At 41.4% G+C, this 27,695-nt stretch overlaps 1 protein-coding gene and 1 long non-coding RNA gene across 2 annotated transcripts in view; one reads left to right on the plus strand and one right to left on the minus strand.

Moving 5' to 3' along the window:
- OPRK1 (opioid receptor kappa 1) overlaps window positions 1-27,695 on the plus strand; it is a 470,749-nt gene that overhangs the window by 400,262 nt on the left and 42,792 nt on the right. The window lies entirely within an intron of this gene.
- Window positions 19,192-20,052, minus strand: LOC144827289 (uncharacterized). Its single transcript, XR_013610119.1, has 3 exons — window positions 19,963-20,052; window positions 19,594-19,662; window positions 19,192-19,316 (listed from the first exon to the last, which is right to left on the minus strand). It is a non-coding gene; the product is annotated as an uncharacterized LOC144827289 (long non-coding RNA).

Below are 27,695 nucleotides of genomic sequence, written 5' to 3' on the forward strand. Positions count from 1 at the left end.
GGAAATAGTGTCAAAAGGGGCTATGGCTAAATGATTGGCACAAGGGCATTTCAAGTTTTGGTACAAGGATATAATTTATGGAATTCCTACAGGAATTTATTTGAAAACAATGCTGTCATTCACATGTTGAAGAGGCTGGACTCTGGCACCTCCTACTATAACAACAATTGATCTTTCAGCAAATATGGAAGACCACAGATAATCAGTAAATACATTGAATGGAAGTGGCACCAACACACAGTCCTGCATTAATCCATGCTTAGATTGAATCCAAATTATGATCAATATGTCCCAGCTAATCACCTTATTCCACTGTAAATGCTTATTCTTACAATTGAATGTGAATAAATAAGAGAATAAAAACATGTGAACAGAGATAGCCTATAAACGTTACTATTATTCTGAAGTATCTTTTGAAATGCAAATCCATCATTAGATGTTTTGAAGTTTTCCGTAAATTCTGCTTTAATAATGGGAAGTAGGCTGTTTTCTTTAACCCATTACTTCACTAATTTCAATAGCGTCCTAGTGTAACACTTGCCTTTAGCATCCAAGACAGCTGTAAATGACTATGACGCTGGTAGTGCTTTCTTTGAACAATGAGTGACAAATGTATCTTTGCCAAGGTTTACGAATTACTGTGCTTTCTAGTACAAATATACAAGCGGTTATAAAAACCTGCCCCAAAATCATCAATTTTCCGAACGTTCATTGGAATACCACTTGGTCAAGGTGCTCCAAATGATCTAACGGAGTTAATGAGAGAACTCGTAGACTTTTATTAGTTATTGGAGATTGCACAATAACAGAAGATGGACATGCTCTTTTAAAATACATATGAATGTGTAAGTTCAGTCAAATTTTCTGGTGAAATGCAGTAGTTTGTGCAATGATTGGAATATTGTCCAGTTTCTTGACTACAACCATTATGGATATTTCCTCCTCAATGTCACAAGTATGTTCACAAGACACTTTACTAAATTGTTGTTTACCTTTCCAGACTATTTTAATATTGCTTCATATTTCCCCACCTACCCTCTTTAATTTGCATACAATTATCCAGTCACCGGCTATGCAATTTCTCATTTTTTTACATTTAGCCTTTCTTAGCACAGAGTTGAACAATGTGTCATTATTCAACACCTTTCTATGCTCTACAGTATATCTTTTCTCATAAATTTCCACATGGATCCTAAAATCACACAACTCAGTATCCCAGTATAATACATGCTTAATGCTATCATTGGCTTTAATGAAAGGGTTCTCCTTTTTATAATCATAACCTATTTAATTGAACAAATATTTTGGCAATGTTCACAACTGTATAAGCAATTTTCATCCTATAAATAACTTCTTGGTTTAGAATGTTCAATTAATATTTTGTGTTTTAATTGACTGGGACTGTGATAGGTATGACTGTGTAATGTAACATCTCAATTCTTTAGCAGGAATGGTGAGCGAATGGTATGGGAACACCCAAGGATGACCTACCAATTAGTAAACTAAGGTTTTCATCACATAGTCTGCCAAAGAATGCAGAACAGGTAATGGCTTTTTCAAATATGCAACATGTAAAGCATATAAAATTGGAAAGAACATAAAATAAATTAAGGAGAAGAGAGGTCACATCATCAAGATTAACCATAAAATTGGTTGAAGCTTTTATTCGATATGCAAGATATCTTGAAAGCGTACACAAATACAACATTTAAAAACTGAAAAAGACATTTTAAGAACAGTATTGTGTACAGTTAAAAACTATGAAAAGACATGTGATGTCAGAATAAGTTAACTAAAATACAAATTAAACCGCTATTGACAATCTCTTGCAACGAATCAACCAAAACTGTTTTAAAAATTTGGCTACACCACAGACAATAGGAGGGGAAGTGTCCGTCATAAGGATGCAAAGAGCTACCAGATGACTACGCGTGCCCATATTACGACAAAGGGGATTCAGCCAAAAGCCCCTTGGTTTTGCATAGTCCGGGCATTCAAACAATATGTGCGGGATAGACTCTGTCCTCGTGGTGTAACGGGCGCAAAAGGGGGACGTGTGGCCACCCGATTTCCACTTAGACACCAGGGCACCAAGTGGAAGGGAACCCACTCTGAATTTAAAATACAGTGCTCGATCAGTTGCCAGGGTAATTAAGTCCAGATATGGTTCGTAGGCTACGACATCTTTAATTAATAAAAACGCAGCTGTAGATTTACAATGTCTAGAATTTGTCACTAGCTGATCCGCAACCCATTTCCAATAGAGACGTTTCAGAACATCTTTTGGTGGGGCCGTTCTTGATGTCCAGCAGTCCCCTAGCCCAATATCCTCCAGAAGTTTTTTCGTAGATTCCAACCACTTGATCTTTGCCCAACCGCCCAAGTTCATTATTTCTGCTAGCCCTTCAGCATAAAATTTTAACTCTTCACCCCTCCAAATACGTGCCCATAGAAGGAGTGGCCGAAGCCGGGCTTGATCTTTGATATTCTTACACCCAGTGTCCAACAGCACATGCACTGTAGGGGTGCTTGGAGGCAGGGCGATTAGAGATTTCAAGAGCTTGCTCTCTGATGTTACCAAGGAATCCAGGCAGCAATGACCCCAAAGCTCTGCCCCATGTAGGGCTGATGTTACTCCCTTGGCCTTGTAGATGTCAATTGCCGGGGCAAGCGACCTCCTTGGTGAAGCCCGAAATTCCCTCAGGAGGGCCCCTCCTACTCTTTTATGACTCAAGACCATCTTAGCAATATGGGGTGACCAATTCATGGTGTCCGTGATCCGTATTCCGAGATAGTCGAATTCGGATACTTTTTCCAAAGGAACAGCGTTAAGAATGGGTGGGCGGCCCAATTTCCTTGGAGGGTTTAGAATGAGGTACTTGGTTTTGTCTACGTTGATTTCCAAGCCCCTTAAAGCACAAAAGTTCTGGAAACGGACGAGCAACTTTTGGAGGCCTTGCGGAGTCTTAGAAATCAAAAGCGTATCGTCCGCAAAAAGTAAAGTTGGGATCCGCACTCCCCCTAGACAAGGAGCATCGGCTGGTTCTTGCTGAAGATAATCCACCACCCCATTGACATATAAAGAAAAAAGGGTGGGCGCTAGGACACATCCCTGTCTCACACCCCGAGACACTGAAATCTTTTCAGTTATCTCTCCATTTCTCCCCCAACGAACCTGAGCAAAGGTATATTCATGGAGGCTAATAAGGAGGGACAAAATGTAGGGAGGTAACCCCAACCCATAGAGCACCCTCCATAGCTCCTCCCGGGGAACTAGGTCAAAAGCAGCCCTTAGATCTATAAATGCCAAATATAGACTGCCCTTGCCTAGTTCCACCACCTTCCACCCAAGGAGTGCCAACCTAAACACCTGCTCAATCGTCCCTGTACCTGCCCGAAACCCTGCCTGAAAGTCTGTTAATATTTTGTTTTCCTCCACCCAATGAAGAATCCTACCAAGGATAGCTTTACCTGCTATCTTTTGGGTGGAGTCAATGAGGCTTATGGGGTGGTAGTTCCCTGGGATTTCTCTAGAGCCTTTTTTATAGATTGGGACCACCACCGCCCCTTTCCAGGACTCGGGCACTGGCCCCCCCTTCATAATATTATTGAGGAGTGCCGCAATAACCCCTCCCCAGGCCACTGGGTATGCCCGCATGAGGTCCCCCGGTAAGCCATCTGGGCCTGCTGCCTTCCGGGGGGCTACACACCCAATCACCTTTTCAATCTCTAGAGCTGTAAAGAGATTGTAGCCATGGGGTTCAGATACTAGTGGGGGGAGCATCCTAACGTTTAGTGCCCCATCCGCCGGGAGATATAGGGCCCCAAAGTGTTTGACCCAGCTTTGTGGGGGGATATTACAGGGTCTCATAGCTTCATCAGGCCTATTTCGGGAGCCTACAAGATTCCAAAAACCCCTTGGGTCTTTGCTTTTACTAGCAACAAGTAAGTCCTCCCAGAAATTTTCTTCCCACTCCTTCTTAGCAATTTTAAGGGATCTGTTATACACCTTCCTTGCTTCCAATATGTCAGGGTGGGATTTGGATTTCACTGCCTCAACAAGTCTAGATTTGTTTAACCTGCACAGTTGTGTATACCACCCGCCAGCTTTCTTTTCACCTCCTTTCCTCCCTGGCTTACTCGAGGGGATAGAAAACACAGTAGTCAACGCCTCTGTTAGTGCGGCGAAGACCTCGCAAGCCCTACCCACCCCTTCCGGCATGTTCCCCAGGTTTGTCAAAGCATGATCTAAAAGGGCTGATATTTCTCCCACTTTTTCTTCCGACATGACCAATTTAGCCCATTTTAGGCGCCTTCCACATAGTGAGACTACCGACTCATCTGGGGGAGTTGCTATGGGGTTATTAGTCCCCTTCATGGAATGACACCACCACTGAGCCATGGTCAAGGAAAGCGGGTTGTGATCGCTTTCGACCGTGGGTACGACAACCATATCCCTCACCTTGCTCCAGAGACATATATCTAATAGAATATATTCAATTCTGGAAGTATGTCCTGGTCTATTATAAGTATGTGCCCCCCCCTATCTGAAATCGTCCTCCCATTCACTGCCCTTAAATTGAATTCAGTGTAACGCCACCTGTGACCATCTCCTAATAGGAGGAATCTCCAAGGTTGGGATCCCTATCTTCGCGTCCTCCTCATCTTGCTCTGAGGCAACATCCGAGCCCAAGGGCTCGAACGTACAATTCATGTCACCCGCTACCAGGGTACACGACTTATATGGAGTTGTACTAAGGTGGCTTTCTAGGAGAGCTAATACAGTCGACTTCCTCCCGCCCTTAGTCCCTCTGGCATATACGTTGTAGATATTCAGTATTGTGCGACCCCTAGAGTCTCTTAAAATAATATTTTGGATATCTGGACATCCTGTCTGAAGGTCTTCTATTCTACAGTCTAGGGAAGCTGCCACGCATATAAGCAAACCTCCCGAAGGGCGTCCTCTCCCCGAATCTGAGATTTGGGCGGGCACATAGTAGGATGAGAAACCCAACCTGTGTGCTGGGACCAAAGTCCAGGTCTCCTGGAAAATGCATATGGCGTGATCGTCAACCAAAGCATTCCAGTCTGGAAGGACCAGTTTTCTTGTGATCCCTGCGACATTCCAACTGAAAACCTTAAAGTTCCGGTCCGTCACAGCTGGTGCGTCGCAGACCGCAAGAACGCTCCTGTCCATAGGCCTCACAGGGGAAACAGGCAAATTACTGTCCAAGGGGATGGGCAGAGAGTCTACCATTCCCACGTCGCCTGTACTCGTCGGGGACAGTATTCGGGGTGGTATTACTGTCATTAAACCCTTCCTAATGGCAGTGGCCCTGCCGGGCACTATAGTCTCGCTCATATCACCCTCCTCCAGTCAACAACTCCTTGGCACCCGCAGGGGAATCGGCCCGTTATAACCCAGACCCCCAATCGCACGTGGGTCCCAGTTTTGGCCGGGGCCAATTGTGCTAGGGCCTATCCGGGATTGCATTACAATTGTCCTAGGATAAAAAAAGGTTAGTTCCACTAGTTTAACCCCTACCTCATCCATATTTTTTAAAGGGCCACAGATGGAACTCACCAATCTGGGATCTTGGAAGTTTATAATTACACAATCCCCCTCCTGTGTTTTTTTTCCTTGGCCTATCCACCCTACTCTGCGGACGCTAAGAATTAGCCCATCTAGACCATTCGGGATTGGCTTATTTGATTTTAGCCAGTGAATACACTTGTTCTTGAGAGACTGGTGATTCTCCACTTGGTCTTCCTTAAGTGGGGGAACGTTTATTAGGACACCAACAAAGGGGTGACAGTCTGGAGGTAAATTTATTGGGGGAGTCCGCCGTGAGAATTTGCGGGGGACCGTTGTAGTTGTAGTCGGGGCTACAGAATGAGGGGCAGTTTTAATGGCCTTCTCTGTTGCTGTTCCCTTACCTTTGTCTTGTATGCCGGAGGCTTGGCTAACCTTTGCCATCCCACTGGTTACCAAGGGCAGTGGATGAAGTGTTGATTTAGGTGTGCCTTTGGCGATCTCAGTAGATGTTTCCGTTCCCTTATGATGGATTCCTACTTTTATTGGGGGAGGGATTACAGGCACAGGTGCTTGTATGTTGCCAGTATTTACCTTCTTTGCCCTGATTGAATAATTAGAATCCGCCTGAGATTGCGCAGGGACTACTGGGGGCACACTCTCATATGGATCCATGGCCTGGTTCTCACTCGCTCTTTTATGCTGTTTAAATATAGATTTGAGTGAGAAGAAGCCGTCAAGGGTTGATTGCTCTAGTTTGTCTATTCGAGTCCCCAAACCCTTAACCTGGGTCAGCAACGGCACAAAGAGAGTGTTTACCCTCTCCATAATCCTGTCAATCATATTTTGTTCGAAAGCTGAAGAAACATTAGCTGCACTACTAGTAGAGGGCGAGCAGTTGTTTCTACCCATGGGAGCGTCCACAGAGCCCCCCTCCACCATTACCTTATCTGCTGGGACCGTCCCCCTTACTTCCCTCGTGCCCTGCTCAATAATTTTTCTCGGTTGTTTATATAACCTAGCCTGTTTCATCGGCCTACCCTTACTAGAGCATGCCGCCCTTTTGTTTTTGGCCCTTTTGTTTTGCCCACTCGAGTCAAGCACTGCTTGCACCCCAACTAGGTTTACTATATTTTGAACCGGTGAAGTTGGCAATATTATTTGAGTAGGGCTTGTGGTCGGGGGCGCAGGTGGAGGTACTGTATCTGCGCCACAGACTTCCACAACACCACTAGCTAGGAACGCAGGTAGGTGTTCCAGCCTATCTATATTGCTACCAGTTTCTTCCATTTGGGGAAGATCTGCAGAAGCCTCCATGACATCAGGGGGAACAGTATGAGTTTTCTCGCTAGCAGGTGATAAGACTTGAGCTACAGCCCCCAAAGAAGAGCATCTGGAGGGGAGATAGACCTCAGAGAGTCGCCGTTCAGAGATGGCGATCTCATTGTCAATGACCGCCGCCACTCTCGTAATGAAGCGGTCCATAGTTCCAATCACTGGGCTCCCAACCGCACCACCCCTTTCACCCTCAGACCTAAGTAGTTTGCCAGAACGGGTTGACATGATAGAAAGGAATGCCTTTGGACAATGTAACACAACCCACCAGGGCCCGGAGCCGAATGTAAGAGACGGGGCCCAGCCCAGCCTTGACAGCCCCTGACTGCCACAGACTGCCCGCCCTTTGCTCGGGCTTCGCTCGGCGTCCCGCTCGCGTCCCGCTGAGCGTCAGGCTGCTGGTTTTCAGAGAGGCGTTGCGGCCGGGGGGTGTGTCCTGCTGGGGGCGCGGCCGAGCACACCTGTGCAGCGCAGAGACTCCTGGTCTTCTGAGTCCCTGCGGCGCGCGCTCGCCTCAGCCTCAGCCTCACGGAACTCCCTCCTCCTCACTCACGCAGGGCAGTCCTCCTTGAGCCTCGACCCCACGCCGCGCAGCAGCACCCGCGAAGCGGGTGCTGCATGAAGTAATCGTTTACAACAAGGGGTGGTGATGGACAGAGTCTCTGAATTAAGCAGAGTACTCTCACCCAGTCAAGAGATCAGGGCTAGATCCAACACCGTTTTTGGCCACTATAGGTGTGGCAGGGTATACTCAGACATGAGTCCCTTTCTCACTGCTCCATCAGGATTCAAGCAAGCCGGGCCGAAGAGGCTGAAATGCCAGAAACCGGTCCCCGGTAGCTTGTCTCCTTTCTGGTGAAGAATTGGCTTGGTAGTTTGGTCTGCCCTGTTCCCATGATGCACTGGGCCAGGGACAGACTAATTTGCATATAGCCAGGTTCTGAGCTGGGATGGGGCAGTGAGATAAATATCGGTGATGGATCAAGCCCTGATCTTTGGACTGGGTAAGAGTGGTCTGCTTAATTCAGACACTCTGTTCATCACCACCCCCTTTTCTGAATCGCAAGAAGTAATCGAGCGGCGGAGGCGGTCAATCCCTCCAGGGACACAGGGAGGCCAAGTCACAGGAAGTCAGCGTGTTCGGCAGCAAAACACCCAGGTCAGTCTGAAGCAGAGTCCCACTGCGAGTTAGCAAGCTTCCTCCTTTAATTGACTGGTCGGCCGGGGGGTGTGTCCTGCTGGGGGCGTGGCCGAGCACACCTGTGCAGCTCAGGGACTCCTGGTCTTCTGAGTCCCTGCGGCGCGCGCTCGCCTCAGCCTCACGGAACTCCCTCCTCCTCACTCACGCAGGGGAGTCCTCCTTGAGCCTCGACCCCACGCCTCACGCCGCGCAGCGGCACCCGCGAAGCGGGTGCTGCAAGAAGTAATCGAGCGGCGGAGGCGGTCAATCCCTCCAGGGACACAGGGAGGCCAAGTCACCGGAAGTCAGCGTGTTCGGCAGCAAAACACCCAGGTCAGTCTGAAGCAGAGTCCCACCATAAAATTATATGTGAGACACCTTTTGTGGTCTCTATTTTGGTATCTATTTGCGGACTCAATATGTTGGAAGTATTACCAGCCCCGTTAGAGACAAAATCTTGGAGCACATCAGAGCAGTAGAAAATCATCTTATGCCACTTCAAAACATTACATGAAATATAGTGAGAAAATTGGCAATCAATGCATTTTTATTGAATGGCCATTTTATGAGGTTGGAAGAGGAGAAAGGGCAAAACTGTTACGTCAATGGGAATCTAGATATACCATTTGCCTCTAGATCAGAATTCCCTATGGATTAATAAAGATGGGGAACTGTTTGCCCATCTTGATTGATAACAGTGTGATAATGTGAAACTGTTTTCACTTCTTGATTGACAATAGGGTGATGATGAATTAAGGAAGAATGGCATTTAGGCTCAGTTAGAGTGTACAGTTGGGATTCATTATTTTTGCAAGAGAATAATCTTTATGAAATTTGTGGGAAGAAAATTATTGGGTAAAGGAGAGTATAAACATAGATCAGTTTATAGTGAATCTACAGTTTACAAAATTTGGTATTTGTTTTGAAGTAATTAGAACTCTCTTTTGTATATGGGTTTGATCTATTGCTCTGCTAAAGTTATATTTCATAGATAGCTAGATTTCAGAAACAATTATTTTTTATGCACGCAAGATCATAAAATTTACATTTGCCTATAATATCCTCTGGCAAAAGGAATGATGACAGGCACTATCAAACTGAGAGATGCTGAAGACGTAATGAATATAGTTACATTCTATGGAATGACTTTGAAGATTGAAACTTATTAAGAGATTAAAATGAAAATTGCAACTGTCCTTACAATAAAGTTAGCAAAGAAATAAACCAAATGTTTTGAAAACTTTACCATCTAATTAAAGCCGATTTCATTTTGGGACCTGAGATAAAGACCCATCCCAATGTCACTTATCATAAAGCTAAATCATTAAAGACACATTATAATTGAGATATTTGTATTTTAAAGATGACATCTGTTGGCTAAGTTCGAAAAATGGGTATTACAAATGGAGTAGTCACAAGGACTGCAGATTTACAAAAAACTAAGTTCTTTAAGCGACCCACTGGTAAATACAAGGAGCTACAGATACATAGAACATACACTAGATACTATTGTGGACATGTGATCAAATGACCATTCAACTTCCTGTATGTAGGAAGTACCAACTTTCCTGTTTGTAAAATGATTTTGGGGCACAAATAGCTATCAGAAACCTTTTTAATGCTTACCCTGGAGGAAGATACTTTGGCAAAGAACACAATCAAAATCCTGATCTTTTGCAATGTTTTGGGGTCCAACGTACAGAGAGAGTAAGAATCAAGAGAAAGCCTTAGACAGTTTGGGAGCAGATATATTTTGGAACTCGATTCTAAATATCCGAATGTAGACATGGATGACAAGTCTGTATTTTGTAAAATGTGAATATTTGTGATGCATGATTAGTGATATAAGTTGCCATATGTGTGTTATCCTCTGTTCTTCATCAACCACTACATTGTTTGCATTCAAGGTTTTGTATTTGCGTAGTAGGCATGCAGCTGACTACAGTAGACATCTGTCATATATTCTTTTGTTTGCCCCTATTATATTACCAGAATTACATGATTCTTGGTAATTAATGTCACTGATTTTATAAAGAGGACTTTGACATGAAGGTATGGAATAATAGATGGATCACCATCTATTTGTAAATATACATTGCACAGAATCACTTCTTCCATATTAGCACTTAGATTTCTGATTAGGCACATTGCACTTATGCGAGTCAGTATGAAAATTGAAATTAGTTTTCTTTATATTTGTAATATTCTGTAGCTTACTGTAACATTTTTTGGTCAAATAGCATTCTGTCTCAAATTACATCTAAACTCTTTTTTTAACAAACACTGTTTTTATAATCATACAATATAATTATTTGAAGGAACTCATAGAAATGTATGCACTGTATTACATTGTTTATGCAAGGGGCTGAAAACTGTATACATATGAGTATTTGTGATATTAACATCCAAACATGCGTAGTATGGTATTGATGTTTATGCACATTGTATATATGTCTTGGGAGCATATTTATTGGAGAAAAGCTGGGGTACCAAAACTCGTAATCATCTGGATTAAACGTGTATATTGTCACAGCAATCCTGGAGTGCGGTAACATTTTTTCAAAACAAAGTCAGTGTGCCTAGATAGATTGAACACGAATGTTGCACCCGTGAACCAGCACAGATTCATCAGAGTGGTGTAACCAGCATGTTGCAGCACTGTGACTTTATATTCACTGAAAACAAGAAAGGTATAAGTGGAATTATATATGAAGGTCTTCTAATAATAAAAAAACATTTTACAAGTAAAAAAACTGAAAGTTCACCAACCATATGTAATGACATAAGTATAATTTGCTCTGCAGCTGATATTATATTTCATCAGTAATGTAATATATGATTTTAAAAACAGCGCAACTATACAATTTAAATGTAACTGCTTGATGGATCAACTCAAAACTTTCCAGGACGGTGGTGAGGTGGTTGAACTTTGTATTTGGAAGCTTCTGGGAAGATTCATCGAATGGAGGCAAAGTAATTTGCAAAAAAAGCTCTTCCTATGTGCCCTTGAATAAATGGACTGTGACCCCATCTATGCATGGAGTGCTGAGATTAGTTTGTGAGATCAAAGCAGATAACGCTCTTTAGAATGTGATTGCGGGCTTAGTGGGTCTTCAGTTTTGTGCAGAAGCTGTGATTTTGTAGCCTCTCTGACTTTGCTGCATGCTCCCTAATTTAGCATTATACCTCAAATACCAGCCTTAAAATATAGGAAATTCAATGTATTTGTCTGAAACTTGATAATGGCAAGTACTAAAAATATGAAATGCAGAATTTTCATTTTACATATAGGGCACTCACAGATATCACTGTCGTGCATAGACATATTCACTGTTTTATACCTACTGATTATCATCTTTCTTAACATTCCATGGGTTTCAGTATATGACAAAGAGCTCCACCAACATTGTCACAGAGGTAGTCATACTTATGACAAGGGTGTCCACATTAAGTCGAATATATGAACCATTGTGCAAGAGCTACTGTTGTGCATCAGTCACTCTCTTGTCCAAAACACCTACATATGTCAATTACGGGTATCATGATTCCAGGAATAGTCAGATTGGCACCTAAAAACCTAGAAGGTCACCCGGGGGCACCTTTATGCAAAGGATATTAATGCCATTTTTCATTAAGGATATTGTATCCCGCACCCCACCACACCCACCTCGCCACCACTCACACAGCTTTCAAGCCAACTAACTAGTTGACACAAGCATCTCCACCTAGCTTCTGAGACAGACTTCACCAAGGTAGGAGATGCATGAGTAAGGTGAGTGCGGCAGGTGTTTCACCTATAGGTTTAGCTTTGTTGTTGCTTTTTATTCTGCCAATGAGCTATTTTTTGTCTCCATTTGTTACTATGAAGGGATAGATATATATTTGAGAAAATGCCTTTGTCATTAAGGTGAAAAGCACAATTCATTCCTCCCGCCAGAATGTATGATACAATATGAGGATAAAATGTGTTTCTTTGTATATAATAAACAACATGTGTTTTCTTTGCTCTACACTTAGATGCACGTCATAAAGGGGCTTATTTCAATGTAGGGTGGACTGGTGTCACCGTTGTGGAAACGGGACCGACTAACCCCCCATCGGCAGTCTCGACCGCCTAATTACAATGCGTCTGCACACGGTGTAGTCGCTTATTCCTATTCCTCTATGGGAGCTCGTCTTATGGCCATAAACTGGTGGTAATACAAGGTCCTGTAGAGTAATGGGAACCTGTGTTCATCCCTGCACCAAGGGGGCACCTCCTCACCCCCCAATCTGGTGCCAAATACAAAGTGGGCCCTGTTAAGGGCCCCCAAACACACTTTTCGTCAGGGTTTCCATGTCGGAAAGGCCGGCATGGTAACCCTGTCTGAAACTGTGCATCGCAATCCAGAAGGCGGAAACGCCTTCCATTTGGATTACAAGCTGGTCTCCGATTAGCAGACGGGCTCCTGGAACCCGTTGGGAGCCTGACGGAATGGCTGGCAGGTTTCAATTCCGACCGACTGTATCATAATCAGTGGGTCCGAATTTAAACCATCTATGACTGTCGGTAAGCCTCTAACTTGCTTTCCAGCTCTCATCGTAATCGGCCCCATAATCTCTGCACATGGTATGTAAATGTTCTTGTAAGCCGTAACAAAAAAACGTCCCAAAATTCTCTGAGGTGCATGTCACCTAAAGCAGGTCTTTTAGAAAACGATGCTATTGTGTGCTTGCTGGTTTTATAATAGTAGATTCAATCAATCTAATCAGATGGTGCCTGTTGCTTGACGGTGAGCTGGGTTGGTTGGTTTTTCAATAAATTCCTAGTGATTGTGGCACTTGTAGTGCACAACATTGCTATGATATCTGTCACTGCCAAGGCAGACAGTGCAGCTAATACACAAATGAGAAAACGGTGAGGGTACAAAATTGGGCACCGACAAAAACCAAATTCATACAATTAGTGCTCGTCAAAATAGTTTCCAGATGATGTCTGCTCAATACCTCAAATGGATCCACCGAAACGATCCAGTAAAGTCCAAACTTGAATTCAAAAGAGATTGAGGGAGCGACAGTGTTCAGGTGAAATTACAAGGTTCACAAAAGTGAATTCCAACAAATGTTCTTTATTCAGTCTTTGTTCAACAGAGATGATAATGTTCAATCAATGATACATCTTCATTCAATCACGAATCAATACATTGTCAGTACAGCCGACGCGTTTCGTCCAAAGGTGGACATCATCAGGGCTGTAATTATCAAGAAAATAACATAAAAAAGAATTAATCACAGGTATTTTAGGTACATAATCCTACCACAATTAACTAAACAACAAAAAATATTTTTTTTTTTTTTTTTTTTTGTCAACAATTTTACATTTTCAGGACACCTGCCTATTTGACAATCTACTCAGAATCCAAGAATATCAATTAAAAACATTTCTGTTATATTAACAAAACGTAATGTATACACTCCCATCAACTCAATAACTAAAAAGGATTTGACAATTAAAAGAAAAAGTGTGAGGCCTACCTCCTGTGAGAATATACAAAAGATCTTGATTCTGAATTCCACAATTATGTTTCCCACTGTAGTAATATCCTAATGATAAAATAAATAGCATTGGAATACAGCTCTAATCCTTGGGTTTTAATACATGAACATTCCAAATCCTAATGTAACAGTCCATATTTAGACATAACTAAAAAGTAGAGTACACACCTATAATCTTCAAAATAATTTATATCTGAATGATACTATTTCTAAACAACTACATGTGTACCCCAACCATATATTCTCTGATAGGTCCTTACAAAAATACCAAGGAAACATAAAGCATCAAAACCCAAATTTACTGAGCACCTTATTATTGCAATGTTTATTCAGAAATGAGTTTCTTACCTCAAGAAAATGTATCTACTGGCCCAATCTTAGCCCGAAATTCCCCTTCTTTATCTTTCCCAGATAATAATGCTTAGTCTTTGTAGTCACTGTGAAATTAAGGGGAGGCATTTATAAAAAAAAGGGGCTGATCAGTTAGTTGAAGAAAGCCTAACACTAAACTTATGAATACTAAGAGTTATTCTACTCGAGGATCAACAACTGGTCATTATTGGAAGAGAAGGCTGAGCAGTTATCTAAATAAATATGCAAGACATCTATCTGTTTTTGTAAATACCAGCTCTAAAACCCTACTGCAACATATTAATACTGCACCTCACCTTATATCAAAGTATTCCACAAGTGCCGTCCCTAAACAGAGATAAACACAAAATATACAAAAATAGTATTTAGAAGATCATGTCTGGACTCTAGATTCTTAAACATTCAACTTAAAGAACCACCATCTAATTCTACTAAGAGACCCTCGCCTCTACACCCTCCATTTTACCTGGTAACAATATCAGTAGTTTCGTGACATGGGGAGTCTCGGCAGGCAACGTCTGGCGTCTTCCATCCACAGCGTGCAAATGCTCAATTTCACCCGTCACCATTTAAACCCAATGCTAGCCAATCAAAGCAGCCCTCCTGTCTCATTTCTTAAACGGAATTCCCGCCAGCTTGAGTCTCCTACCCGGTCCGCCCTGCATAATCTGTTAAAAGCTCAAAAGATAGTTCTCACTTACGTCCACTACTCAAAATAAGGGAAATAGATGTCATGCATATCTACATATCCGGTTACATGGATCTCTACTGTTTTATTTCCGTTTCCGGCATCGTCCTCACCAATCAGAATGAGTATTGATATCCTTTCCGGTTTACCATACTAAGTCACCGAGAAATACTGGTCTTCGGAGTAAATGCCGACCAGCCATATTAACAAAACTAAATCAATCCATCTTACACATATATCCGGTAACGTGGATGTTGACTGTTTATTTCAGTTTACTTGATGTTATCAGCCAGTTCAAATACGTTGAAAAATCCTGAAGGATTTCAGTGTTTCCACTGTTTCTTTCCGTTTCCGGACCCGTCCTACCCAATCAAAAATGAAGTCGCAATGTCCTATTATAGGTAACCAATCAAAAACGCTAAGAATTACTAAACTACGGAGTTGATACATACAAGCCATATTCACAACAAATAATTATATCAATCGTAAACACATATCCGGTTACGTGGATCTTGACTGTTTATTACCGTTCACCATAATTTAATCTGCCCAACAAAATACATTGAATTATCCAATAGGATTTCCATATCTACTCAATAACTCTGCCCTAAACTATCTAAAATACTACAGTACCACCCATACTCTGTCAAATCATTACGACGATTATGAAAGACACACCCGTGTACCATCCTGCAATGTATAACTGTTTCACAACAGAGAGCTATGAATGGACAAAAATCCTAATCCTTTAAAGCGGGCAAATTACCGTACCTGATTCTTAATAATACTTGATTAAATTTCCATATTTAATAAATAGTAGCTCAACTCCTAGTACCAATCATTATTATAATAAATATCACTCCATAGCATATCAAAATATATCCATACTTGAATATACCTTCCCTTCCAACAATAACTCAGAGTATACAATCACGTCAGAACAATAATACAACTGCAATTGCTACAAGAAAGAGTGTTGTATCACTACGAACACTTATACAGAGGGTCAAACACATAATTATAAGAAGTGATGAAATTCATTTTCCGTATTTAGCCCCCGTTTAACCAATCTACATCGCGCTATCCATCTTGCCTCAATTTGTCTCAACCGAAGGATCATATCGCCTCCCCTTTTCCATGGTGAAACCTTTTCTATTCCATGGAAACTAATCCTAGTCTTAAGGGGATGGCAAACCCTGATATGCTGATAAATAGGTGACTTCTCATCCTTGTTATGAATTGATCTTATGTGTTCCTGAATCCTGACCTTGAGTTTCCTCTTAGTGCTACCAATATACACCATATTGCAATCACACTTGATAACATAGACAACACTCTCACTGTTGCAATTGATGAATTCCTTGATGGTATAAACCTGATTAGTATTATAACAAAATTTCTTCAATTTGTTACATCCATAGTCACAGACATTACATGAACCACACACATAGAAGCCAGATGGACGTTTCGAAAACCAATCTGGATCTTTGTCTATCATTGGTTCCAAATAATTTCTGCCAATCAATTCCTTAATAGTGGGACATCTTTTAAAAATGACCTCAGGACGATCCCCAATCACATTAGATAATGCTGGAACTCCCTTCAAAATATCCCAGTGTTTACTAAGTGCCTTAAATAGAGCACCCTTTTGTGCACAATACTTAGTAACAAAGGCTACCTGTCCTCTAGTGTTACCAATTCTTTTCTTAGGGATCAAAGTAGATTTCCTGTCTCGTTTATAGATTCTTTCTTTAGCTTTAATGAGGTCAGATTGTGGATATCCTCTTTCAGTAAGTCTGTCTAGTAATGAATTGAGTTCTCTGTGGAAATCCCCCTCCCTGCTACAATTTCGACGGATCCTAACCATCTCACCATAGGGGATACCTCTAGTGACAGATTTCGCATGATGACTATCAAATCTTAAAATAGAATTCGTAGCAATGGGTTTTCTATACAAAGTACTCTTGATTTTATCACCTTCAATGAATAATTCAACATCCAGAAACATGATACGGGAGTAACTGTATTCTAATGTTAACTTTACATTGAACTTGTTATCATTTAAGTGACACAAATATTGATGAAGTTCTTCAACCGTTCCCCTCCAAATCATGAGGATGTCGTCAATAAAACGAGTCCAAAATAAAATGCTGTCATGCCATTTGCCTGCTTGTCTGCCCCAGGCATGCTCCCTCTCAAACCAACCCATAAAAAGGTTGGCGTAAGAGGGAGCAAACCTGGAACCCATAGCTGTCCCAGTCGTCTGGTGATACCAGACGTCCTCGAACAAAAAGTAATTGTTCTCCAATATCAATTTAGCCATTTCCAACAACATATCTGAATGTTCCCTTAGACTAACATTTCTGCTTCCCAAAAAGTATTTCAGTGCCACTAATCCCACATCAGTCTGAATACAGGTATATAACCCTACTACATCCATAGTGACTAGGATGTACCCGTCTTCACAAACTACGTCCTCCAACTTATTGAGAACGTCCATGGTATCTCTAATGTAAGCGGGCAGGTTCAGTACCAATGGCTTCAAAAACATGTCTACAAACTCAGACATGTGTTCAGTAATACTGCCCATGCCAGCCACTATTGGTCTGCCAGGCGGATTGATTTTGGACTTATGCAATTTGGGTAAAATATAAATGTAAGGAAAAGTTGGTTTGGTGACATATAGATATTTGAATTCAGCTTCATCCAACATCCCAACCTCCTTCCAGTTGTAAAGTCTATCATTAATGCATGAGGATGCCTGAGGGATGGGATTAGAAGTAAGTTTATGATAACAAGAGGAATCTTGCAGTTGACGTTTAATTTCATTACTGTAATCAGATCTATTCATAATTACTACATTGCCTCCCTTATCAGAAGATTGTATAATGATCTTTTTATCACTCCTCAAGCTCCTTAGAGCAGCTCTCTCACCTGGTGACAAATTATCATGAATTTTACCCTTTCTCCTGGATTCCCGATCCTGAATGTTATATAGTTCCTCTAAAGTTTTATTGATATACAAATCAATAGCAAAAAATTGTCCACCATGCGGAACAAATTTAGATTTATTTTTTAAACCACTTGAGCAACTATAATCTGTAGTGATATTCAAAGATTCTGCTACATCCTCCTCCCTCAAATCATCCCCCTCAGTAATGGACAATAGTAGACAAGTACTACGTAAATCATTGATTGACATGGCACACTCTTTATTCAGTTGAGGATTGACATTCATAGGTCTTTCTTGTTCATCAAAGTAAGTTTTCAATTTCAATTTTCTGGAAAAATGAAATAAATCTATTTCCACATCAGTATAATTACACTTATACATAGGACAAAAGGAAAGACCTTTTTTCAGTACAGATAGCTCATCAGTATTCAGATTTCTCTCAGACAAATTGATGACTTGAAGTTCCCCTGTTTCAATAACTGTTGTCTGCTCAACTATTTCCTTAGCATGTCCTGACTTCTTGTCCCCATCCTTGTACCTCATGTGTTTCCTGTTGCCGTGAGGTCCTTTCTTTTGCCTTTCTTTATACGGGTAATCTCGTCCAAAAAAGACGAATTAGTTGTGGGGTTAGCAGTAGCTCCACCCCCTCCTGCTAGTTCTTCAATAGATGATACACTAGAGCTACTGTAGTTAACAGAGCTCAAATCACTCTGAACAGTCACTTTGGCTGAACCCTTTGGTCTAGCTATTTCATCATATCCTCTAGAGAAGGTAAAGATCCTGCCCTGAGCATAATCTCTTTCATCTCTTCTGATTTTATTCATTTTCTTATATTTAATCTGTAATTGAAATTTGTTGATAACATCCTTTAAAATGGCATAATTTTTGTCTGTGAGTTCTGGGAGATTCATAGCTTTAATTTCTGATTCTAATTCTAGAATTTCCTGTTTCAATTTATCCACTTTTCTGTTAGCATTTTTAATCAAGATATTAATCATAGTGAAAGATGAGTTGTAAAGGTTTTCCTCCCAATCTTTGAGCAGATCAGTATCTAAGTCATCGAATGTCGGAAAAATTAATATTCGAAGACCTCTAGGAATCCTTCTTAAATCCAAATAATTCTGCAAAGTTACCCCATCCCACCATTTCGAAAGTTCCGCTTTCTTAAGCCTTTCTAATTTCAAAAATTTGTCCCTCAAGCTATTGACAGGTGTCTTAGTCTTAGAAATTGGGGTGATACCCTTACTCATTTGAAACATCTCTGCTGCCATTTTTTCCCTATCATCTTCCATCCTTAAACAGTCACAATAATCAATATTCAATCAAAATTCACCAATGTTAATGTCGTGCTCAGACCCTAATAATCAATACACAAATGAGAAAACGGTGAGGGTACAAAATTGGGCACCGACAAAAACCAAATTCATACAATTAGTGCTCGTCAAAATAGTTTCCAGATGATGTCTGCTCAATACCTCAAATGGATCCACCGAAACGATCCAGTAAAGTCCAAACTTGAATTCAAAAGAGATTGAGGGAGCGACAGTGTTCAGGTGAAATTACAAGGTTCACAAAAGTGAATTCCAACAAATGTTCTTTATTCAGTCTTTGTTCAACAGAGATGATAATGTTCAATCAATGATACATCTTCATTCAATCACGAATCAATACATTGTCAGTACAGCCGACGCGTTTCGTCCAAAGGTGGACATCATCATGGCTGTAATTATCAAGAAAATAACATAAAAAAGAATTAATCACAGGTATTTTAGGTACATAATCCTACCACAATTAACTAAACAACAAATTTTTTTTTTTTTTTTTTTTGTCAACAATTTTACATTTTCAGGACACCTGCCTATTTGACAATCTACTCAGAATCCAAGAATATCAATTAAAAACATTTCTGTTATATTAACAAAACGTAATGTATACACTCCCATCAACTCAATAACTAAAAAGGATTTGACAATTAAAAGAAAAAGTGCGAGGCCTACCTCCTGTGAGAATGTACAAAAGATCTTGATTCTGAATTCCACAATTATGTTTCCCACTGTAGTAATATCCTAATGATAAAATAAATAGCATTGGAATACAGCTCTAATCCTTGGGTTTTAATACATGAACATTCCAAATCCTAATGTAACAGTCCATATTTAGACATAACTAAAAAGTAGAGTACACACCTATAATCTTCAAAATAATTTATATCTGAATGATACTATTTCTAAACAACTACATGTGTACCCCAACCATATATTCTCTGATAGGTCCTTACAAAAATACCAAGGAAACATAAAGCATCAAAACCCAAATTTACTGAGCACCTTATTATTGCAATGTTTATTCAGAAATGAGTTTCTTACCTCAAGAAAATTTATCTACTGGCCCAATCTTAGCCCGAAATTCCCCTTCTTTATCTTTCCCAGATAATAATGCTTAGTCTTTGTAGTCACTGTGAAATTAAGGGGAGGCATTTATAAAAAAAAAGGGGCTGATCAGTTAGTTGAAGAAAGCCTAACACTAAACTTATGAATACTAAGAGTTATTCTACTCGAGGATCAACAACTGGTCATTATTGGAAGAGAAGGCTGAGCAGTTATCTAAATAAATATGCAAGACATCTATCTGTTTTTGTAAATACCAGCTCTAAAACCCTACTGCAACATATTAATACTGCACCTCACCTTATATCAAAGTATTCCACAAGTGCCGTCCCTAAACAGAGATAAACACAAAATATACAAAAATAGTATTTAGAAGATCATGTCTGGACTCTAGATTCTTAAACATTCAACTTAAAGAACCACCATCTAATTCTACTAAGAGACCCTCGCCTCTACACCCTCCATTTTACCTGGTAACAATATCAGTAGTTTCGTGACATGGGGAGTCTCGGCAGGCAACGTCTGGCGTCTTCCATCCACAGCGTGCAAATGCTCAATTTCACCCGTCACCATTTAAACCCAATGCTAGCCAATCAAAGCAGCCCTCCTGTCTCATTTCTTAAACGGAATTCCCGCCAGCTTGAGTCTCCTACCCGGTCCGCCCTGCATAATCTGTTAAAAGCTCAAAAGATAGTTCTCACTTACGTCCGCTACTCAAAATAAGGGAAATAGATGTCATGCATATCTACATATCCGGTTACATGGATCTCTACTGTTTTATTTCCGTTTCCGGCATCGTCCTCACCAATCAGAATGAGTATTGATATCCTTTCCGGTTTACCATACTAAGTCACCGAGAAATACTGGTCTTCGGAGTAAATGCCGACCAGCCATATTAACAAAACTAAATCAATCCATCTTACACATATATCCGGTAACGTGGATGTTGACTGTTTATTTCAGTTTACTTGATGTTATCAGCCAGTTCAAATACGTTGAAAAATCCTGAAGGATTTCAGTGTTTCCACTGTTTCTTTCCGTTTCCGGACCCGTCCTACCCAATCAAAAATGAAGTCGCAATGTCCTATTATAGGTAACCAATCAAAAACGCTAAGAATTACTAAACTACGGAGTTGATACATACAAGCCATATTCACAACAAATAATTATATCAATCGTAAACACATATCCGGTTACGTGGATCTTGACTGTTTATTGCCGTTCACCATAATTTAATCTGCCCAACGAAATACATTGAATTATCCAATAGGATTTCCATATCTACTCAGTGCAGCTAATATGCCTGTCCCTTATTCAGATCCTGGGATCAGATGTTATTTTTCACCTTATGCCCTGTCGCTGACTGTGGAAGAATAATTGTCGGTGCTATATCGGTTAGAGCAAGACTGGGGACAGGAAAAAACAGGTCAACTATACTTGCTGTGAAGTAGTGACTTAAGAGTATGGTCTTTTTTAAGGTGTTGTCGTGTTCATTTTTCAAATGAAAATATTTTAATGCACAAATTTAAACTCATGATTTTAGGTTTTTGTTTGTAACCATTCAGGAGCATCGACTACTGTCTTGATTTTTTGAAGGTCTTTCTATTGTGAACCTGTCCCAATGGGATCAGTGCGCTTTATAGTTCTACAAGACTATACTTACACAGGTTTTTCCCCCTTTTAGCACAGGGAAATTAAAGATTTGCCCACAATCTCAGGACGTTGCGCTGAGGCTGGCTTTCAAAGCTGGTTCTCCCTGTTCCAAAGTCAGCAGCTCTAGTTAGCAGGCTCCCTGTTCTTTTGCATATGGGGAAGAAGGATAAATGTATCTTTGTCTGCCCACTAAATCATTGACAGTTATCCTGGAAGTAAAATGGTTTGTGCCTCAACATGCTTAACTACATGTCCATAGTTAATACCTTTTAGCTTCAACTCCCAGACAGCTCTCTCAGTGTCAGACTCTAAGGGCAGTCAAGCATAATGTTCCGGTTACTTACCGGTATTCTCCATTACTCCGAGTACTCAGAGGGTTCTGATGTGGAGCTGAAGCTCACTTCGTTATTCATGTGGCAAGGACGACTTACGAGGGGGTAATGCATTTGCATTGATTACTGCCCAGTGCTATTGCCCTTCAGGTTCGACTCACAGGCTACAAGGTGTTTGCTAATTGTTCACTGGTAATGCCATTCATCTAACAAGCTGATCTCTTTCTCATAGCGCCTAGATCTAAGGACAGTCATGGCAAGGGTTGGCCTTGCCCTGTAACGTGCATCAGATTCTCTGCATTGCCGCTATAAGGACAAATGTAAGGTAAAGCTGAGTGTCTCAAAAGAAAAAGAAGCATCTGTGACAACTTAACGTCTGCAGAGATTGACTTTCTTTAGAAAGGTGTCTATGCAACAGTCTAAACCCCCCTTCTACTAACACTCCATTGACTCCTGTTCCAATTCTGAAGACTGATCGTACATATTTTGGGCACAGTGAAAAGCTGAGTTGTGTGCTTTTAGTTTTAAAAAGTTTTCCTCTGGGGGAAGATGTGACTCGTTAGTTTCAAATGTGTCAGAATATGTTGAGTGCAGTGACCGGGCGCTGAGCTCTGCCAGGAAACATCAATATTTATTTGTGTCGTTGCTGCTTTTAGCGGAATATACAGTTCCATGCATGTGATTATCTTGGAATTCTATGTGCATCTTTTGGAGGAAGATGGTGCTTCAATATGTGACTGTAAAATCTCTTCACCTGCAGGAATGAGCGGAGAAGTTAATCGAAGCAGTCAATCTTTGTTAAAGACTGTAACTGTGCTTTCTGCTTATCGAACGCAGAATGTAAAATTTCTCTTTAACTCCGCGCAGCGCTCCGAAGCGGCATAGCGGCACAGACACCTTAAAACAGATGAATACTTAAATGTATGTACATACTCTTACCTCCCGGATTTTCTTCCCAGGGTCGTCCTAAACCAGTATCATTTTCTAGTGTACCGCGTACATGCAACTGTGATTTATCCTACAACGCCATTGTTCGAATATTACGAGATGACAAGCTCAAGAACACCAACTGATGCCCTGTCTGCATTTCAGTAGAATTAGCCTCTTTCACTTGTATCAGTCGGCCCCTAAGTTAACAGAAAAACGATCAGATCTTTCATACATGCAAGTTCACGAAAGGTGTGTTTCACCAGAAGAAAAAATGAGCTTTCTGTCTTTGAAAATGCTGCAGTGCTTTAAACTTTGGAGTTGTGAAGAGCTGAAATGAAAAGCGCCCCTCACGCATCCACAATCCAAGGAGCCCTGCAATGCCCCCTCCTCTTTGCTGCTGACATGCACAATTTGCCTGTGAGTGATAGAGGACGTGGACGTAAAACACACAAAGCAACATTTCAGTCAGTTTATGTGTGTTCATTCTGCAAAGATCAGTTTCTTGTTATGCCAGTTTATTTTTTATTCATTTTAGTATTGTGAGGCATATGGGTGCTTTCAGGATTTAAAGTTACATAACTATTATGCCTTGTATTTGTTATGGTTTTAGGTGTTGTCGTTTGTGATGCCAGTTTTATTCTCTGCTTCCACTGATTTCTATGTTATTACTTTCTAACTCCTGCTAGGGGCCTTGTGTTGTATGTGGCTCACTCCTATGCTTCGCTATCGTAGATCTGTGTATGTTTAAGTTGTAGCACTATGGAAGTAGGTGTTTGTGGAAAGTTGGTGAAATGCATTTACCATTTTGAAGGTGTTTCTGTGTATTTGAATGTCCCTCAGTGTGCCCTTCAATTATTTGAATATCCCTTATATTACCCTTCATTTATTTTTCCTTTCTCTCCCTTTATAGTATTCATTCCGCATTATCCACCCTCTTTTCTTCGCTACTCTCAAATCTACCTCCAAAACATAGGACTACTTTTGTTGAGAACTATTTACGCTCAGCAGTGAAAGAAAGGACACTTGTAGAGCCATATCTGAGCCCATACAATTCTGAATTGCATTTAAAAATATGTGAAGAAGTCCTAGAGGACTACTTCTAAATAAACCCTTAACTGTCGTATTGGGCCCAAGTCAGAAAGATTTTGCTATGAATTAGTGTTACTCATTTAATACTCTCGGCTTACTATTATTTACAGGAGCACTTCAGGTGTTCATTTGTGGTAAATAAATAATTAATTACCGGTACTATTTTTGAATACAAGGAATAAAACAGATAGCTCAATAAATAAGAGACAGGATTCGAGGTATCTTGAGTCTGACAGGCTTTAATCATGCATAAGGGAAGGGACAGGAACGGGATAGCCTGCACAGAAATAGAAGGATGGCAGCTGCCAGGGAATGGGGTAAAAAGGGGCATAGGGTAGCTTTCAGTAACAGTACACAGTATATATACTAAAACAATTACATTACATTCAATACAGTAGGCGTAGCAGTAGGCGTAACGCGTAGCAGTCGCGAAAGATAAGAGTAAAATGGTGTAACAGGAAGGCGTGTATAGGGCGTATACATAGACATGTGGTATGAAACGTCACAGAAGTGTCATAAATGGGGCGGAAACATGGAGGGGGCTACCTGAGCAGCTGGGACCTTTAACCTAGTGGTGCGCGCAAACGGGCAATGACGTGTTACCAGGAAGAACTGGGGCTATGACTTCTGCACTAGAAGAGAAGACTAAAGTCTGCGGTGTCAGGACGACATGTACCTATATCATATCTGGTATCTGGTGTTTGGAGTACATGTTGATAGAATCCAAAAGTTATCAGGGCAAAGGCTACTTGACACTAAGGCTGGTGCATGGATTATTCTACATGTATTGCGTGTGCTAGGAATATTCTATGAATATTAATACAGTATTTTTCTTACATGGAGACAGAAAGGCTAGACCATAGCTGGAACTATTGATGCGATTCAGTAGCTTAGGAATGCAGAGAAGGAGGGCTGGACTGATAACTAGAAGCATAACATACTCTTGGCAGACAGGCAGGCAGAGCCAGGCCGGGCCGGGCACTGCGCGGCAGGAAGTAAGTGAAGGGTCAGGGATGCAGGTGGGGGCTGCATCGCTCCTCGGAGAGGGTTCAGGAGACTGGAACTTGAATCTGGTGTCCGGGCCCTTTTGAGGCCTAGAAACGGGGACAATTCAATGAATTAACGTGCACACTGTAAAATGTGGCAACATAGGCCTAATACTCGTTGCTTTCACGAGAACTGGAAACTGGCATACTAGAGTTGGACACAACTATAATTGCGTCTTTAATCGATCATAAGGGGATACATGCATATCGATCATGCACATATAACATAGGATGGGGAACACGTAGGCACATATAACATGGCAAAATTTACTTTTCCACATTCCCTCCTTGTGCCCTACGTTTCCATCAGGAAACATCAATATTCATGATACCATCTATCTGTTCATATAGCATCATTTGCTCGTCTCGAATTGTCTTGGAACGGGATTTAGGACTAGGAATACAAGAGGTAGCACACATGCCGCAAATCGCAGGGCCACATTGTAAACAGAGGCAGCAACTGAATATAATCATTACTGCTATACCTAGGAATGACAATACTTTCCATCCCCAGGCAGATATGATACTCCAGAGCCAACCGGACCGCGTCCAGGTGCCTGGATTCTGGTGTAACTGATGGGCAATTTTATGAAGTCTGGTTATAGCTGAATAAACAGACGGCGCGTTATTAGGAATGAAAATGCAGCAACTAGATCCGATGACTCTACAAGCTCCTCCTCTATCGGCCAGTATGACGTCAAGAACGAGACGATTTTGGAGCACAACAAATCTCATAGCAGATTGCTCTTCGGTTAAGTTACCTAGAGCGGAAGTAGTCTCATTCACTACTGCTTCAAGGGTTCTGGTTAACCTACGTATTAACTTACTATTCTGGACAGGGCCTATAAAGAAAAAGAAACCTTTATTGAAGTCTTGATATTGTTCTAGAGCAGTTTCAGTTTGATCGATAATTGGGGACTCGGTCTCCCTTCTAGGTCTGACGTGTACTAGATGTGTATTTCTGTGATAATCGGATGGGGCTAGAAAAACTGGTGGCAGTAGGAAGGCAATGTAACATGTTCCATCCCAATCGGGGGGCAGACGAACATATGCGGTCTGACCACAAACAAAATAAGAATGACGTGAGGCTTTGAAAATAGATTTCCCACTGTCACTATACTCGACCACAGTAGTACAATCACTATGTCCTACATGTGCGGAACCATTCTTTCTGACACATAATTCGCCTTTGACTGGTAGTACTGAAATAGCAGGCAAATCTGGAGTAGTATCGGACTGAACATTCAGGACCATGAAATTCGAGGAATAATTACCTAAATCATATACTTAATTTTCTAGATCTAACCCTGTTCTATGGGAAAGACCTTGCTTGTCTGGGAAACATGTTCGATTCAGAAGGGACATATCAGTGGAGGATGACGTTAACGTGGACCATGCTCCACACGAACCATTATGTGAAAACGGATATGGAAAGAGTGGCAGAACTCCCTTCGGTGTCTGGAAAGGGGGGAGTCGACCACACACCCAACAATTAGTGGCATTGCTGGTCTGGTGTGAATAGTGCAACATTCGGATGAATGTGTTGTTACGCATAGCAAGACGATAGGATAGCTCGTGAGGAGGCAGATCACTAAATGTGTGCTCTACTGTAACATTAGAAAACATATGTACATGTGAAATAGGAAAACATAAATGTAAAGCATAACTTATGCATGTAACCATAAGACTCAAAAATAATAAAAAGAAAAGAACGATAATACATCTTTTAGAGTTTTGACTAACTCTCTCACTGTGTGGGTCTGTCTCATACATGTCAGGAACCTGTCTAACCGTTTCACCCGAGAGGGACTTAGACAATTAAACTGGCTGACTTATTTTACTAGACCGGAGTTTGGTTTTATACTCCTGCTGCGGAGTTTTCTCTAACAGGGGAAACTTGAATTCAGAGTCTGTGTTTAGGCAGTCCTTAAGAATAGGGCAGTCTTTGATAAATGTCTTTGGCTTAAGTCCATGAAACTTCTTCACATGGCTGGAGTGGAGCCAGCCTTTGCGATTTTCCACTTTCACAGCTGTCCGGGTGGTGAGGAGGACGAGGCGGGGTTCCTTCCAACGGGGCTCCAGCGGACTTGAACGATCAAAGTTTCTTATAAGGACGAAGTCACCTGGAACGACCTCGTGTGGTTTCACCTCCGTGTTGTCTGGAAATGCAGCGGCAACCTGTGAACGACAAGATTGTAGTGCAGACATCAAGGAAGCTAGGTAATCTGTCAGCATATTACTGTCAATATCGGTAATCTTACGGGGTCTAGGTGTACCCCACATGTTTGGAGGGCGGCCGAATACGACCTCATACGGGGACAGACCTGATCTGGAATGTGCAACCATCCTCATGTAGAAAAGAGCAACTGGCAGGGCTATTAACCAATCTACACCTTTTTCTGTACATACTTTAGCAATGCGGATTTTCAAAGTCTGGTTATGTCTCTCTACGAGACCGGCTGCTTCAGGATGGCGTACACAATGGAACTTCCACTGGTACCCTAACAGAAGGGAAACTTGTTTCATGAGCTCGGATGAGAATGGCTGGCCGTTATCTGAATACACGACCCTAGGTAATCCATAGCGGGGAAAATACTCACGAACCAACTGCCTGGCAGTGGTCGCAGCTGTGTAATCTGGAACCGGATATGCCTCTGTCCAC

The sequence above is a fragment of the Lissotriton helveticus genome, chromosome 4_1 (assembly GCF_964261635.1).
Source record: "Lissotriton helveticus chromosome 4_1, aLisHel1.1, whole genome shotgun sequence".
Taxonomy (NCBI): Eukaryota; Metazoa; Chordata; class Amphibia; order Caudata; family Salamandridae; genus Lissotriton; species Lissotriton helveticus.